Here is a 16,220-nt window from a genome sequence, read left to right as displayed (position 1 = left end):
ACATGAAATCAATTATTTAAAAGGTGATGGACCTCAAAAAAAAAAAAAGAAAGAAAGAAAGAGCTGGATAAAGGCTGCGACAGCCAGCGCCTACCTTGCCGGCAATGTTTGATGCTGCTACTGAGGGTGGGGGACGATGGTAGCTGGGCCACTCACCCTCAGCAGCATGGCTGGGGGGCGCCCAGGAATCAGGGCACTGGAGCCATGCCTCAGGTATGTTGGTCTCAGCCCCCGCCTGGTGTTCACAGGGCAGTTACCTTCATCTTTGGGGTGCCTGAGGGAGCTGTGACTCATGTTGGCATTCTCAAGATTCCAAATTACCTCACAGTAGGGCTGTGAGGTCATGTGCAGGGCTGTCCCCACACCCTCCGTTGTGATGGCCCCACAGGGCAAGCCAGGGTGGCCACTCCCCATTCTGGGTCACAGAACACTTGCCAGCCAGCTCTCCAGGAGACTGGAGGCTTCGTCCAGTGATGTCTGGGTGGGAGAGCCTGCTCAGCGAAGTCCTCTCCGGCCAAAATGGAAGCCCAGAGCCCAGCGCCAGGAGCGCCAGGAGAGCCAGGAGTGAAAAATTCCATCTCTGGGCACCGTCTCAAATTAAGAGCTCGTCCTCTTCCAGTTCAATTAAAAATGTTAGTCCCAGTTTGGAAAACTTGGTAACAAAGAAAACCACACAAGGGTGAGCTGCCCGGCCTCTCTCCGCTGCTGACCACTCATGGCAGGTCCAGTCTCATTAGGCTTCAAATGAGAAAGGGAAAACCAGCACCTCCTACAAAGGTCTTCCCATTGCTTTGTTTGGGGGGTAGGGATATGGTTTTAAAATTTTTTATCGACTTGGTGATAAAGCAGTTGCCAGCCAAGTGTTCCTGGGTCCTCGGAGTTCCTGCCCATGACCAGAGAACTACACAGGACAGCCCCAAAGGCACCAACGTGATCAGACAGCAAGCTTACTTAAAGGCTAATAAAGACACATGCCTTCACCAGGAATCAGAAAAGACGTGGGTGTGAGGCAAAGACCCTTCACAGCACCACCTCAGGGGGGCAAAGCAAAGAGGTGGACACCGAGTTTCCAAATGGCAAACAGTGTGCACTACGAACAATTCGGAAATCACATAAAGGCATAAGGTAACTTCTAGTCACCAAATATACACTGGCACCTAGCGGGTACAAAGCACAGCAGGACGCAGGAATGAATCAGACAACGCACTGGTCTTGAGGCACTTTCAAGTCCTTTGGGGGCAAAAAATAAAATAAAAACCAATGACTTCTCTAGTGGGCCTGTTACTGCCACCCTATGCCATTGACCAACTGACAAGTTTGGTCCTCGAGTCAGGAAAGTGTCCTGGCTAGGGTGGGGGCCAAACAGGAACCAGGCTGCCACTTTCCCCAGATGAGAATGTTCTCATGTCCTGGGGTGGGAGATGAGAGGACAGTCGCCTGAAAGCCAACACTGTGGGAGCCAAGGGGGGTTGGGCTGCCCCATTCAATAGAAGGACTTTCATTCAACACCCATTTTCACCACTGCCTGGTGCCCAAATCCAGGTCCCCTCACATTTAAACTACCCCATAAAGTAAAGCCAGATCTTCTGCTAACACGGTAGAAGGGATCTGGGGGCCTAGCTGTCTTTGCCAACTTTGCACCAGCTCTCCCGTCTTCAGCCACACCCCATCCTGCGCCTTCAAAGGGGCATGTCCTTGTGGATGAATCAGCTTGTTTCCGGTGGGCTGCCCACACTCACACACTCTCAGCAAGCACTTGGAAGGTGGGCGCCACCAAAACAAGGAAGTGAACCAAAAAAGAAGGAGGTACTGATCCCTGAGGCAACACAAGAGAAGGGGAGAAGGAATTCCCAGGATGAAGGGGAAGCAGGAGACAGGGGTGCATCCCAGGAGCACCGTGGCGCCGCTTAGGACCCTGTATCTTCAAGCACAAGGACAGGAGCTCAGCAGCAAAGGCTGAACCCAGGGGAGAGAGTCAGAGAATTGGTGAGAGAGACAGACAGAAAACTAAGCTAAACAAACAAAGGAAATTAACTAGGAGAGGAGAAGGGAGGGGAGACAAGAAAGGAAATATGGAAAACTAACAACTATGCAGCCATCAGCAATATTTATATCTTAATAATGTACACTACCTCTATACTGAGAGGACGAGGGAAGAAAAAGGGTAGGAATGAGCCAAATCCTTACTCTTCCAGAGCAGAAAAACAAATCGGACAATACATAAAGGCAGGAAGGAAAGACAGATGGGGGAGGGGAGAGAGAGGAAGGAAGGAAGGAAATACTATTTAGAAATATAGAGGTAGGGAGGCCCAAGGGAAGAGTTGAAAGTAGCTGCCTCTGAAGAGACCAGGACAGGTGGGAGAGCAAATAACTGTTCTTTAAAACCTTGTACATAGCAAGAAGTCGAAACTTCCTACAAGCAATGCTTTCACAGAAAATTGATATTCTTACATATTAAGTAGCAATGGATGCTCTTACCATACTGTAACATAGCTTTGCTTATTAACCATCATGATAAATATGTATCAACTCATTTATGTACAAACTGATAATGCTTTATTTTCCCGTTATAGTTCATGCCAATTTTGCTTCAGAGACACCTCCCCGCCCCCCCCCCGCCCCCCCCAAATTGCCCTGCTGACATGACAGTAATCATTGCAAAGAGAACAGGCTTATCGACCCTTGGAGCTGAGGCATCTGGCTCTCCACCCCACTGAGGGGTAGCTGGCAGCAGGCAGCAGGGCCCCTCGGGCCTAGTCATTTAATAAAGACCTGAGTACCCACAGTGAGCCGGGTTCTTCTGCTGGAGATGCAAGAGCCCTCAGGAAGCAAAGGTGGAGGGCGGGGTGGGCAGGGAGTCACATTTCAGATCTCAAGATACTGCAAAGATGCAGCAACCAATAGTAATAAACCCGCAGCCTCTCAACGGATTCCAAGAACTGAGCCCTCTCAGCATCCCTTTGTACCTTATGAATTAACTATGCTCCTGGACATCTAGAATGGTACTGGCTGGGAGAGTTGAGAAACAGTCCCTCAATCATCTTCTGGGTTCTGTCGTTTAGATGAGGAACCCAAGTAGCAAACGGCTGGATAGAGACTGGATCGAGAGCACGTGGGAGAGCGGGGAGCTTTAGATAGACGGGTCAGGGAATGCCTCTCTCAAGAGGTGGCAGCACAGCTGAAACAGTTGAGAAGCAGCCATGCCAACATCTGGGAGGACAGGGGAAGAAGAGGGGAGAAAGGGAAGAGAAAACATGTGCCAAAGTCCTAAGGCAGGAACAAGCCTGGCTCACTCAAGAGACAGCAAGAAAAGGAAGCGAAGATGAGATTAGATCGGAGGGCGACTGCCAGAGAAACCATTCCCCAGCATCCCTGGGCAGACAGGCTGAAGGTCAAGAACCCAGAGGAGCAGGTTCACCCAACGTCCTCCAGAGAGGGAAACCGACTTGCCCCAACAGCTAAGAGACGGTGGTTTCTAAACTAATAAACAGAAGCTGACTCCAGAGTTCATTACAGAAATAGGGTGCCTCTGTGGCTGGCAGTCTGAGAGGTGCCTATACTGTGTGAGTAAACGAGCTCACTGTTTACTTCTGAGTTCTCAGAAAACGCGTTTGTGGGAAGCCGTGGGGTCATACCGCTTATTAGCCAGTGGCGGGGAAGTGGATGGGGACAGGAGGGACACACACACACACACACACACACACACACACACACTCAGCCCCACAGAAGCCCTTGCGACTTCTGTGAAACAGACTTTACAAAAGCAACCGCGCTCTCCCGCCAACATAAACCATAGGCAGCAAAGGGCCTTATATGGCTTGAAGCTTTCTTAATCAGAAACAGATAGATGGGCTGGAGTTGGCTGCTCCAAGTTAGAGGAGAGGAGAAGCCAAAAAAAAAAAGAAGAAAAAGAAAGGATGGTGGTGTGAAACAAAACTTGTTTGTGAAAATCTCTTCAGCCTCAACAGCTCCCCAGTAAGAATTTCTCCCGAGGGTCATGGCTTTGCCTGCTCTCATGTTTTTTAGTTTGGTTTAAGCCAGAAGACGCCAGTAATGAGGCTGCCAGCAGATGCATGTTTTTCAGAGATTTTAGTGTCCAGTTAGCGGCCGGCCCTTCGTTTGGGTGACTTCCCATGAAAGTGGGCCTAGGTGGTTTCCTGAGAAATCGGCGCTGGGGCAACAAGGGGTCGTCATTCCCCGGGACAGCATCCTGAGTTGCCCCGCTCACTGGGCTGCCTCGGTCACATGCCTGCCTGGCCCAGGAGGCCGGCTTGGGCCCCTGCCACAGATCCAGAATAGAAAAGGCAGCCCCAGGGACCTCTTAAGCAGTCACACCCCCCACACACCCCATGACAGTTCGTTTCTAGGGTGGCTTTGCTCTCCTTCCTTCCCTGATTAGGAGGCAGCAGCGGCTTCGGCCCCAGGACCTGCCCTGTCCACTGAAGCCACACGCACTTGGCCCTCCTAAAGGATACCACCTGCCCAAAATAACACACGCTTGGCCGGGTGGGCCTCAGCAGAGGCAAAGGACAAAGCAAGGAGGTTATTCTCGGCACGGACTCTTCTCACCAGACAGAGCTCAGGGCGCATCAGAGTGAAGGCCTCCTTCCAAGGCAATTCAGGGCAAGTCACTCCTGCTCCTTTCTCTTTGGAGGGACAAGGAGGAGGAGCAAGACTCACAGAAGGCTGAACTGGCCTTCACGTATTTGGAGCCGAGGCAGCACAAGGGGTGGGAGTGGCAACGCAGCGTGGGGCTGAGGGCTGTCCTCGAACAGATCCTGTTGCCACCTCTAACAGCGACCAAGCTACTCCCAGGCGGCAGCCTGATGAGGGCCAGGGATGGTCTCGTGACCTCCATGTGAGGTCTGACAGGCCACATTATTATTAGCCAGGGAATGAGTGACTTCAAGGTTGTCTTGTCAACCAGGCGACTGAGGTAAACCAGAGTCTTCAGAGCAGTTTTCCAGGCCCTCAGACATGGATACAGTCAGTCTACTTAGGCTTTCTTAGTCACAAGTCATTATTTGTGCAGCTCAAAGGCACCGGATGGCTGCATAATTCTGATGCTAAAACATGGCTGTGGAGACATAAGAACATAAAAGAGTAGGATCCTGAACCTCAGTTTCCTGTAAAATGAAAACGTCCTGTAAAATGGGGTACAAATATCTCCCTCACAGGGCTGAAATGAGGCTGAAATGCCTCAAAACACCTACCAGCCTGACTCAGCTTGCGGGAGAAATGATTTTAATCTTTTAAAAACAGTGTCATTTTCTGGATGGGGACAAAGGGAAAATGAGGCAGGAAGTAAGAAACAGCCTCTAAGCATGGAGCTGGAGATATAGAACCCTGATCTATGTCCAAAGCTAGGATCCTAGGATCAGTATACCTTCCTCAGGGCCCCAGTTTCCTTATGTACAAACTAGAAATACTTAACCTCATAGGGCTGAGAGAGAAAAAAAAGGGAACAGTTTAGAAAAAACTACTAAAATGCCAGGTACACACTAGGTGCTCAGTACATGTCTGTTATGCATCTTACACGGTCTGGCTCCAAGAAAAGACAGCTCTCTCCATATGATTTCACTGATATATGGGATATAAAACTCAAAGGAATAAGACAAAGAAACAAAAACTCATAGACACAGACAACAGTTTAGTGGTCACCAAAGGGTAAGGGGAGGGCAGGGGGTTGGTAAATGAGGGTAAATGGGGTCAAATATATGGTGATGGAAGGAGAACTGACTCTGGGTGGTGAACACACAATGTGATATATAGATGATGTATTACAGAAACTTGAAACCTGTGTAACTTTACTAACCATTATCACCCCAGTAAACTTTAATTAAAAAAAAAAAAAAGACAGCTCTCATGTTATAAGACAAAGGCCAGTCTAGCAGGGTTCAAACTAAGCATGCCCAGGACTAAATGAGGGGGCATCTCCCCAGAGCTAGCCCTACACCAACACTTCAGGATGTCCACTGTGGCACGACTCCCCCCACTGCCTTCTGTAAAAACAGGCCTCCTGACACTGAGATGGACTGGAGGGGTGGGATGAAAAGGACGCTTGTTTATAAGGTGCCTGGCTTAGCACAGAGGGACCAGATTGGGATCCTGCAAGAAGTATTCAGGTGAGTGAAGGACCACATCATAGGTCAGCTGATAGCTGAAAACCAAAGACAGTGAGCACAGGCCTTGGAGAACCAGCAAGGACCTTTATGATAACATACAGGCTCTCCAACCAAAACGGCTTTCCAAGGGCTTAGCGTCTGCCTCTTTGATTCATGCTCCCACCCCCAGAACCCTCGCTATGCTCCTCTCTCAAACTGTTTCATAATTGATCACAGCCCTCCAAACTGGCAGTCCAGAACTTGCTTCTTAACATGCCATGGAGAGAGCTTATAAATAATTTGTCACCAAAGCTGCTGGGTTTGTGGACTATGCAAGACGAAGCCCAAACACATGATGCTTTACAAGATGCGGCAATTAAGCTTTTAGAGTTGGGCAAAGAAAAGCACCAAGACCAGTGCCATCCCACAGAACTTTCTGGGATGAAAATGCTCCAGACCCACACTGTCCAGTACTGCAGCCATTGGCCACATGAGGCTACTGAACACTCGAAATGTGACTAATGTTACCAAGGAACTGATTTTTAAATTTTATTTCATGCCTTAAAAAGTTTCAATTTAACTAGCCACACATAACGCGAGTTGCTAGTCTATAGGACAAGACAGCTGTAGACCCCCTTCCCTAAGGATCAATTTAGGAGATGAGAATAGAGACATTGTAAAAAATAAAAATATTTTGCACAGTAGTATGTTAGAGCTAGAGAACTTTAGATACAGCTAAAACAGTGGAACTTAAAAATAAGTTTTTGACTTATACTATCCACTGAACCAAGCACCCTAGCCCAAATACACCCCTCCCCATACACAGCCCTGCAGACACTCCACCTTCCAGCAGCCCGGAGGCACTTTAGACTAAAAGGGCTCCCAAGGGCATTCACTGAACGCCTTTGATGTTGACCAACTCTCTCTTACCAGTTGAAGAAACAGATCCCAGAGAGCCAACAGACCTGCCTAGAACCACGGCCTGGTTTCATCCATGAAAGCTGCACCAAGCCCTCACCCACCCTCCCCTGCCCCATCCAGGGCTCTTGCCAGCTGAGCCCAGTGGTGAAACAAGCCATATCACTCCACAGCGCCGCACACCTTTACTTCCAGAACTCACCTGGGGCCCTGCTGTATTCCTAAGTGCATGGGCCTCAGTGACGCCCAGCCAAGTGAAGGCAGCCAGCCAGTATTACCAGACTGGGACAGAACATTTACTATCGACTGCTGCAAACGATCAAACTGAGCTGTAGAAATGTTTAAATGGTGAGGACCTGGACAGAACGAAGATCATCTGGTAGGAGGAAAGGAAAGTTTAAGGAAAAGGACCTCTTGAAAGCTACTTATTACTGAAAGCCTGTCCTCAGAATGCTGAATGATAACACACCCTCCTTCATTGCCACAATCTGCTTAGAAAGCAACAGAAACATTAGGAGACAAGCCCATCGATTTACCTATGCCTTAGTTCTTTTTGCAAAAGCCCTTCAGGGGACCTAGTTTAAATCCAAACCTACACTTGTCAGTTTCTCTACCCCTCAATTTGTATTTCTATTAGCTACTGAAACAATCCAGAATCACCCCAGCTTCACCCTCAACTGTACTCAGAGGTCTGAGGATTAAAGGATTAGGGAGGTGTTTGCTCACAACTCACCTAGCACAGTCGCTATCAAGGAAAAGGCATCTTTCAAATTTTAGCTCCACATCCCCACCAGTTACTTCTCCAGCCACTCTGCCCGACTCCAAATGTTGTCATTGATCATGTTTTCCACAGCCCAAGTTTAAAATTAGATACCAAGGCCAGCAGATTCGCTCACATACAATGGAGGGCCACATACAATGGTGGGTAGGCACTTAATGGTAAATGATCATAAAGGTGTGAGGCATGACACCAGAAAGGGATGTGGAAGAAACATAACCTGCCCTAGGGAGCAAAAGTTAGGATGAAAATACATCCCACTAAGAGTAGCAGCTCAAACAATATGAGATGATGTAAGTGGGGCAAGAGGCTCAGAGGACCCAGCATCTCCCCAAAGCAGAGGAAATCTCAGAATGGCAAGCTGAAGGTATTAATTTGTACACAAAACTGTTAACTTCACAACACACCAAGCTGCAGAAAAGCCCTTTCATTCTAGACTCACCAGAAGTGGCCTGGGGAGAATGGGCTGGAAGGCACCAGCTCACCAGGCGCATGGGGTACCCGCTTCCTCAAAGCCCCAAAATGAGCATTCGATCAAGTCATGTCTGTTGCAGGCTAGTGCCAGGAGGCTGGCTGGCAGTGTGGGAAAACCAATTTGTTTTCCTTTTCTTTCCAACCAACTTTCCAGGTCAGAGGCTGAGGGAAAGGTACTTTTAATAAAATTCAAATCACTGAAGTGATTCAAGAGAAAATGTCAGCCTCAGAGATTATTTAGTAGGGAATAAAAGCACTCATCATGCACCGTGCCAAGTCTCACAAATAACATCTCAATTTGTCTTTAGGATGAGGAGGGCGAGCACTGTAAAGATTAAACTAGCCTTCACCCACAACGATGGCTAGGACGCGGCCTGGGTCCAAAGCCCAGAATAATTGTGGTGGCCAGGTAGAGCAAAACAAAATGCTTTAAAATATTGGTGCTCAGCAACCTTACACGGGAGACACATCCTTTTGGCACCTGTGCAGGCCACTTACAACAGACACCCTCACTGTCACCCTGCAAGTGGCCAAGTGTGAATGTATTCCCTAGAAACAGCTGAAAGGAGGAACTGATAGTTACATTCAGCGCTCAAGCAAGATACAAATCCATTAGACCTGTCTCACTCTCAGGCTTGGACCAGATCAGTTACCTGCAAATTCTGGGCCATCACCTAACAACATGCATGACAATAGAGACCATTTAATCCAGGCAGGCACTGTAGAATCCCAAGAACCTCCTCTGGCCTAGTGACAACTTCCTCTGAGAATATACACAGGAATCACTACTCAGAACCCACAAAACTATCAATAGTTACGAGGTAAAAGACTATCAATAGTTACGAGGTAAAAGAGAAAAGGTTCAACACAAGTCAAAAAGTACCCAAAACGTAACTTCACATGCTTCCAGTGCTCAGAAAGTTTTAATCAGCAGGTGAACCACTTGAATGTCAAGAACAGAGGAATCTGATGTATGACCAAATCATGCTGCCCTCTCATTTCAAAGATGCTCTGTACCTTTAAGAGCAAAGAGAATGGGTGGTGCTTAGAGTCCAAGTTTTGCTTTCTAAATAGTTTTTATTTTTTTTAACTAATTTGGGAAGGGCTTTAGTTACAAGAGCACGGTAAGGTTACTGTTTGCCAGAATTAATAGCTTATTGTGAACGGTGTTCATCAGGAATAGCGACAAGGGGGGGGTAAGTCGTAATAGCAAACCAATCAACAGATATGCTTGTACCAAGTGTCCAGCCCGATTTCCCCGCAGGGGATAAATTTAAACACCAAATAGCCTGCACTTCAGTCAGGGGGGAAAAAGCTAGTTTAATCTAATTGCCCTGCCTAGCTTGAGAGGCCTCTATTCACACCTGGAGTCAGAAGTGCACCGGGTTTGTGTTAGCAGCGGCGGAGGGGCAGGAATGCGCCGGCCAACCTGGGCATCACCGCTGGAGAAGATCGCGAAAGGCCCAGGGCTTACACGCAGTCCCGGGAGTCACCACCAACAGCTCCTTTCTTCCCTATATACACCTCCCTTGGAGGAAAAATGGGAGAAACAGTACCCCAGGGCATAAAAGAGCGGAACTGGTTAAAGGCCACCACCCCGAGGCGTCCAAGACAGCCTCCCCAAGCACATTTTGAAGCGTAACCGCGAAACTAGCGTGGTCCCTCCGGAACGCCAGCGGGTGGGGGGCGGGGGATGGATACGGGCGGAGCGACACACGTGACCTACGCGCCCCGAGGCAATAAGTCAGTGGGCACACCAGGCAGGACGGGACGGCCTCTGCCTCTCCGGACACCCTTTAAGGGGTTGCAAATGCTAATCCTCTAGAGAGGATTTGACCTCGGGACCCTAACTCGGTTCTAGCGGTCCCTCCACCCAAAACAGAGATCCAATCACAGCCGGTCGCGTAGCCCATCCTCCCCACTCCGAAAACCGAGACCCTTCCCCTGGTTCGCCGCACTTAACTCCCAGGGGCTGGGCTATACCACTCGGGTTTGCCACAGCCCGGCCTAGGAGGGGAGTAACCCAGGGCGAGCTAAACGGGCACAGAAGTTGGGTGAGGTTCCTGGAGTGACCAATTCAACTCCCACTTCAGGGGAAATAAAGGGGTGCCCGCGGGCCTTGGAGCACCTTCTTGCCCTTGTGAGCACCTGGCCCTGCCCACAGCCCGCCCCGCCGCCGCCTCTCAGCCTGGGTACACACGACCTTTGAAAAGTAAACGCGTGTGGGGCTGGGCGACCTTGGGTGGGACGCGCTCAGGTCTGTCTCACGGGAGGGAGGGTGTGCACGCTCCGGGAAAGTTAAGCCGCAGAGGGGTGGCCCGGGCGTCGCGTCCTCACCCCCGGCTCCCCAGGATGGTGACGCGCGTGGGGGGCACCGCGCTGCAGAGCGCCGCCCCAGCAACGCACACGCGATCTGTCAGCAGGAGCCCGCGAGCAGGCAACCCAGACCTGGGAAGATGAGGGGGCGCACAGGCGACGCAAGGGAAAGAAGGGCCTGCTTGACAGCAGGCTGCGGGCCGGAGCCCCTCCACCCGCGCTCGGCTTCCGGAGCCTCCAGCCTGCGGGACACCAGGTGCGGGCGTCGCACCCCGCACCTGCACCACAGGCTCATCACCCCGACGGCGTCGCCTTCGGGGCCCCAGCAGGTGGTCCCCAGGCCAGCCGCCCCCATCGTTCCCAACTTACCAGCTCTTAGGCGACCGTCAGGATGCGGAGTCCACGCCCACCGCCGCCCCCTGACCCCCGCCTCTGCCCCTGAGGCCCGGCCCTGCAGCCCTAAGCTCCCGCCGCTCCCCCACGTGCTCGCCCGGGAGGGTGGAACACAGAGACATTAAATACTGAGGACGCGCAACGACGTGCCCGCGGCGCGACGCAAGGCCCCGCCCCCCGCCCTCGTGCCCCCGCGCTCGCCCCGCTCACCTGCGCGTGCGCGCCGTCGGCCGCTCCCTCCCGCGCCTCTCCCAGCTGCGCCAGAGGGGGCGCGGTCTGGAGCGTTCCGCCGACATCCCGCTGCCGCGGCCGGCAGCCGTGCCTTGCTCCAGCTCTCGCGAGATGAGCTGTAATCTCGGTGGGGTTTGGGAGAGGGGCCTGGCTCGAGCCTTCCGAACCCCAGGGGAACCGCGAAGGTCCGCTACGCAAGCCCGGCGCGTATACTCCCGCCTCGGCGCTAGGCGGTCTGGAGGGGTCAGCTAGACCATCTGCCTGCCTCTGCGCTGAGAGCCCCCTGGAAAAGGCGGAGCGACCGGTGTGGGGCTGGGCTCCCCCTTGCTTCCCCTTGTAATGCATAATCAGGTGATCATCAATAATTGCTCAGTTGCCTGAAGGGCGTACTTGGCACCACTGAGATGCAACTTTCTTGCCCATTTTCACAACTTGGTGATGTCGAAGTGAAACCAACACTTTCCTCTAAGTGGATTTGGGTTTCCTACCAATAGATAGTCACCATGAGTCACTGACTCCTGTAGGAATCTTGGGAAAATAAATCGCCCCTGGCAAGTGAACAGGGTGGTGTTGCGCTTAGCCAGGTCTGCTTTCAGCCTTAAGACACGTGGACTTGAACATTTGTTGGGAAATTTGCTAAGAATTGACCTTTACCTGGGGAAATGCTTAATCTTCACTAGTGATCAAGTGCAAATTTAAATGACAGAAACTATTTATCTATTGAATTGTAAGTATAAATTCATATGTATATATACCAGGCGTGCCAAAACAATGTATACAAGTGGACACTTTGGTCAGCGTTGCTCAAGAAGTAGTTTACCATAATCAGAAGTGTCTGGGCGCTGATGGTAACCACTTTGAGCACCTCTTGTAATTGCAGAAGTCCAACGTGACTTGTGTTCCTCTTTTGTTATAGGTATATATTGAGTATTACCATTTTAATACAGTTTTTCTTTCTTAAAAATGTATGTACATTCTCTATGTTCCATTTGTATGGTATGATTAGTGAAGGAAAACAAATAGGAAGCTGAAATATCAATAGAAAAGAAATAAGAAAATACCTATTTTAGGTCCCGTGGTTTGAAAAGGCTTAACTAAGATGAAACTGAAACAAACCTACTGGATGAGAAGGAGCTGGCCTTGCAAATTGTATATGGGAATAAGGGTTGGGGAGTGTGCCCAGCAAAGGCAACAACACAGGCAAAAGCTGGAAACAACTTCTGGTAAACTGAAAGATCAGTGTGGATGAAATATGGGGGGGCAGGGGGTAGTGCTGGGAAAAGGGATTGGAGAGGTAGCGGGAAGGAGGGTTTGGGGTTTTGTTTGTTTGTTTGAGGGGTGGGGAGGGAACTGGGCTGCCTTATAAACCACAGTAAAGTTTGGATTTTGTTCTACTCTGATCAGCCCCAAAACCAGTCATGCTTCTACCTCAGGGCCTCTGCACTTTGCTATTCCCTCCAAATGAAATATTCTGCAGAGCTCATTTCCTTACCTCTTTCAAGTCTTTTGCTCAAAGGTCACCTACTCAGTATCTGTGAAACCTTCCCTGGACTTCCTAGGTATTTAAAATTGTAAACACTCACACACACACACACTCCTTTATTTTCTTCATCGCACTTACCACTATTTGCATACTATACACATCTGTTTCATGACAGGAGACATTATTGAGTGCATGACACATAGAGGGCACTCAGTAAAAATGGGTTTAGTGAATAAATGGGAAGCCCTTCCAGAGGCTTAAGTAGAGATTGTGACACAATACAATTTCTGTTTTTAAAAGGGAGCTATAGCTACTATGGAAAGAATGGACTTGAGGAAGACCAGCATAGAAGCAGGGAGACTAGTTGGAAGGCTGCTGCGGTGGTCCAGGTGAGAAATGATGCTGGCCTGAGCGAAGAGTCATGGCAGTGGATATGAAGAGACTGCTTTGGACTCAAGATATATTTTGAAAGTAGTAGCAACAAGACTCTCCTGTTGGGGGTAAGGGAAAGGGTACAATGAACGATACTTCCTCTGGCTTGAGTTATAGTATGAAATGGGGTGCAGTTTATTAAGATGAGGGGTAACAGTGGCAGACAATCATTAGTTCCATTTTGGACCCATTGTGTTTGCAGTTTTGTGACATCCAAGTGCAAATAGTAATTAAGATGAATGTGCAAGGCTGGAGCTCAGAGGAGTGGTCTGAATGGGAAATACAAATAAGTATGGAAAATCATGTAAACAGTGGAAATTTTAAAGAAAGACAATGCCCCGATGTTGGCGGAGCTAAGAAATGTCTACGAGGAAGAAACTGAGAAAATGATGGGGGTGAGGGGGTAAGTCCTGGAAGCACTGGTAGGAAAAAATGGGGAGCGGAAGGGGGATAGAAGAAAGAGGTAGATGAGGCTATGAATATGGTATGAGAAGGAGGGACAAGAAACGCGATAAATGAGATCAATATGTCAGTCATATCCTATGGATTGGGACATGGGCAAAGCCTGCCAGGAAAAAAGGAAGGAGGGAAGAACAGAGGAGTTGGATGGCTGGAATACTAGGGAAAGTACAAGACACAGATCAGAGAGAAAAAGGTGAGAACAGGATTAATTGTAATCACAACTGAAGATCAACCCAACAACTGTGGCTGAAGAGGTGGCCACAAGGTCAGGGCAGTTCAAAGGTCACACTGTGACCCTAGTGTAAGATTAGAAGGTGGAGGAATAAAACAGGAGGTGAGGATGGATGGTAATCCTAAAAACTTGGCCTTGAGGAAAATAAGATGAAAGACTTAAAGTTTAACATCAGCTTACAATGGGCAAAATGGTCTCCTTAAGGCAGGGATTTTAACCTGGTATGCATAAAACAGCTTCAAGGACATCCACGAATCCCCTGAAATTGCTCGCATGGTTTTATAAGTATGGCATTTTTCTGTGGAAATAGTTATGGAGAGCTCCTATCAGATTCTCTAATCCTGATGCTAAAAAAAAAAGAAGAATCTGGTTATTAGAATAAAATAGATGGTAACACTGTATGTAAACAAGGACTATATCATCCAGAAGGAGGAGATGAAAAATAAAGATGAAAGAAAAAAAAAAAAAAAGGAAGGGAAAGTGGGCAGTACCCATCTAAGGGAGAAGGTACCCAATCCGATCTAATGAGTAGAAGAAGCTGCTCTCGCGGATGAAATGGTCAGATCAGAACCTGATGCTATTATTCCTTTAAATCGTATAAGTCACGCCCCTCATTCTGACTCCTTACCCACCAAGCAACCTGATAATTCCCTCCAAGGAGAGAAGTCATGATTGGACCTATGGAAGGCACTGGGCCACCTCACAGGTGGATGTTTGTCATTGTATGTCAGTGGCCCTTTTGTTTTCTACATCTTGTGAAGTTTTTTGTTTGAGTCAGCTTTCAGCTCTGGCACTCAGACATGATGAAGTTGTTGAACCTGTCATAAAGCTGAGGGAGGGCTTGATAGAGGACCATGGGGAATTTCATCAAGACATCATCCTGTGAGGATCTCTTAAAAGAAAATCAGCCAGTTGTTTTTTGACAGCTTCTCCAACTTCAGGGGGTACATACCTGAGAAAGATCCTGCCTTTCCTACTGGAAGCATCTACAGAAGGAACTTTTGTAGTGCTAACAAATAGGAACTGTCTCCTTTATGGGCAAATAATGAAGGAGTGTCTTTACCGCATTAGTTTAACTGAATAAACAGGTGAAACTAAACCCCTCTCACTCTCCACCACTGGGTTCCCTAGTCTCTTAAACCACAGAAGCATTTGATTATGCCCCCGGGACCACGTGTGTCTGTAGGGAAGAAGAAATGATCTACTCCTAGAGAAATCAATGGAAAGAGGCGGGGAATAAGAACGCCAGTGGCTACTGCTTAATGAGCACTTAATGCCCAGCACTGTGCGAAGAAGTACTTTGTCCTAACCCTCCACCAACCTCGAAAACTAGATACTCTGGTTATACTGTATTTCCGTTTTATAGCCCTTAGTCACACAGCAGCAGAGGCAAGATTTTAACCCAAGAAACGTGATACGGAGCCCATAGATTAACCAACTCACTGTACTGCTGCTGGAGACAGACCTAGAGATCCAGGGAGCAGTTTTATACAGGAACACCTGCTATAAATTGAATTGTGTGCCCCCCCCCACCCCCCAAAAAAGATACGTTGAACCCCTAACCTCAGCAGTACCTCAGGGTGTGACCTTATTTGGAAATAGGACTGTTGCAGATGTAATGAGTGAAGTTGAGGTCATACTGCAGTAGATTGGACCCTAATACACTATGACTAGTGTCCTTATAAGAAGATGGCCATGTGAAGACAGGAAAACACAGGGAGACTACCGTGTGAAGATCGAGTTTAGGCTTTATGCATCTATCAGCCAAGGAATGCCCAAAATTGCTAGCAAACCACCAGAAGTGAGGAAGAGGCAAGAAAGGGTTCCCCTACAGTTTTCAGAGGGAGCAGGGCCCTGCTGACATGTTGATTTTGGACTTCTTCCCTCCAGAACTGTAAGACTGCTGTTGTTTTAAGCCACCCAGTGTGTGGTGCTTGTTACAGAAGCCGTAAAAGGGCATGTGAGGTCATTCAGCAGGTGATAAAAGGGGGCTGTCCCCTTCCTCCCCTCTGGAACCCAGAAGCCATGGCGTCACAGAGCAGAGGCCCCATCCCAGTGGCTGTGATGAAGGGGCCTCAGATGGGCACTGCCCAAGCTCTGGCACCATCACTACCACGTATTTCTTGGGAATTTCTAGCCATATACTGTATTTTAAATCTTGATTCTGGTTCTGTTTGGTGGGTGGCTGGGCAGGGGTATGGCTGGCCATTTTCCCAGAGCCCTGTCTCGTCTTAACAGCTTCTTCTAACGGCAGTTCTGTCTGGAAGTGGAGCCTAAGAAATTCTGCAAACTACTTCAGGCGGGGTGAAATTCTACCGAAAACCAATTTAGGCCCTTCAACTACAGCCAAGCTCATGCATGTAGAGAAGCAATTAAACCATCAGAGATTATCACCTA

General features: G+C 48.9%; 1 protein-coding gene and 1 long non-coding RNA gene across 5 annotated transcripts in view; one reads left to right on the top strand and one right to left on the bottom strand.

Annotated features, from left to right (window-relative positions):
* AKAP1 (A-kinase anchoring protein 1) overlaps positions 1-16,220 on the bottom strand; it is a 51,140-nt gene that overhangs the window by 22,156 nt on the left and 12,764 nt on the right. Inside the window, exon 1 of one of the 4 annotated variants that reach the window (XM_019636718.1) lies at positions 11,194-11,215. The exons of 1 other annotated variant lie outside the window; for it this stretch is intronic. The gene's annotated coding sequence lies outside the window, so the exon portion shown is untranslated. Of the gene's footprint in view, positions 1-9,638; positions 9,808-10,959; positions 11,078-11,193; positions 11,216-16,220 lie in introns of those variants that run through there. 2 more of the 4 variants (XM_019636719.1, XM_019636721.1) reach the window with 2 other exon arrangements.
* On the top strand, positions 11,488-16,208 carry LOC109379795 (uncharacterized). Its single transcript, XR_002123275.1, has 3 exons — positions 11,488-11,565; positions 12,998-13,086; positions 16,062-16,208. It is a non-coding gene; the product is annotated as an uncharacterized LOC109379795 (long non-coding RNA).

This window comes from Hipposideros armiger, unplaced genomic scaffold, assembly GCF_001890085.2.
Source record: "Hipposideros armiger isolate ML-2016 unplaced genomic scaffold, ASM189008v1 scaffold_29, whole genome shotgun sequence".
In the NCBI taxonomy this organism is placed as follows: domain Eukaryota; kingdom Metazoa; phylum Chordata; class Mammalia; order Chiroptera; family Hipposideridae; genus Hipposideros; species Hipposideros armiger.
This window is presented reverse-complemented; position numbering and strand designations above follow the sequence as displayed.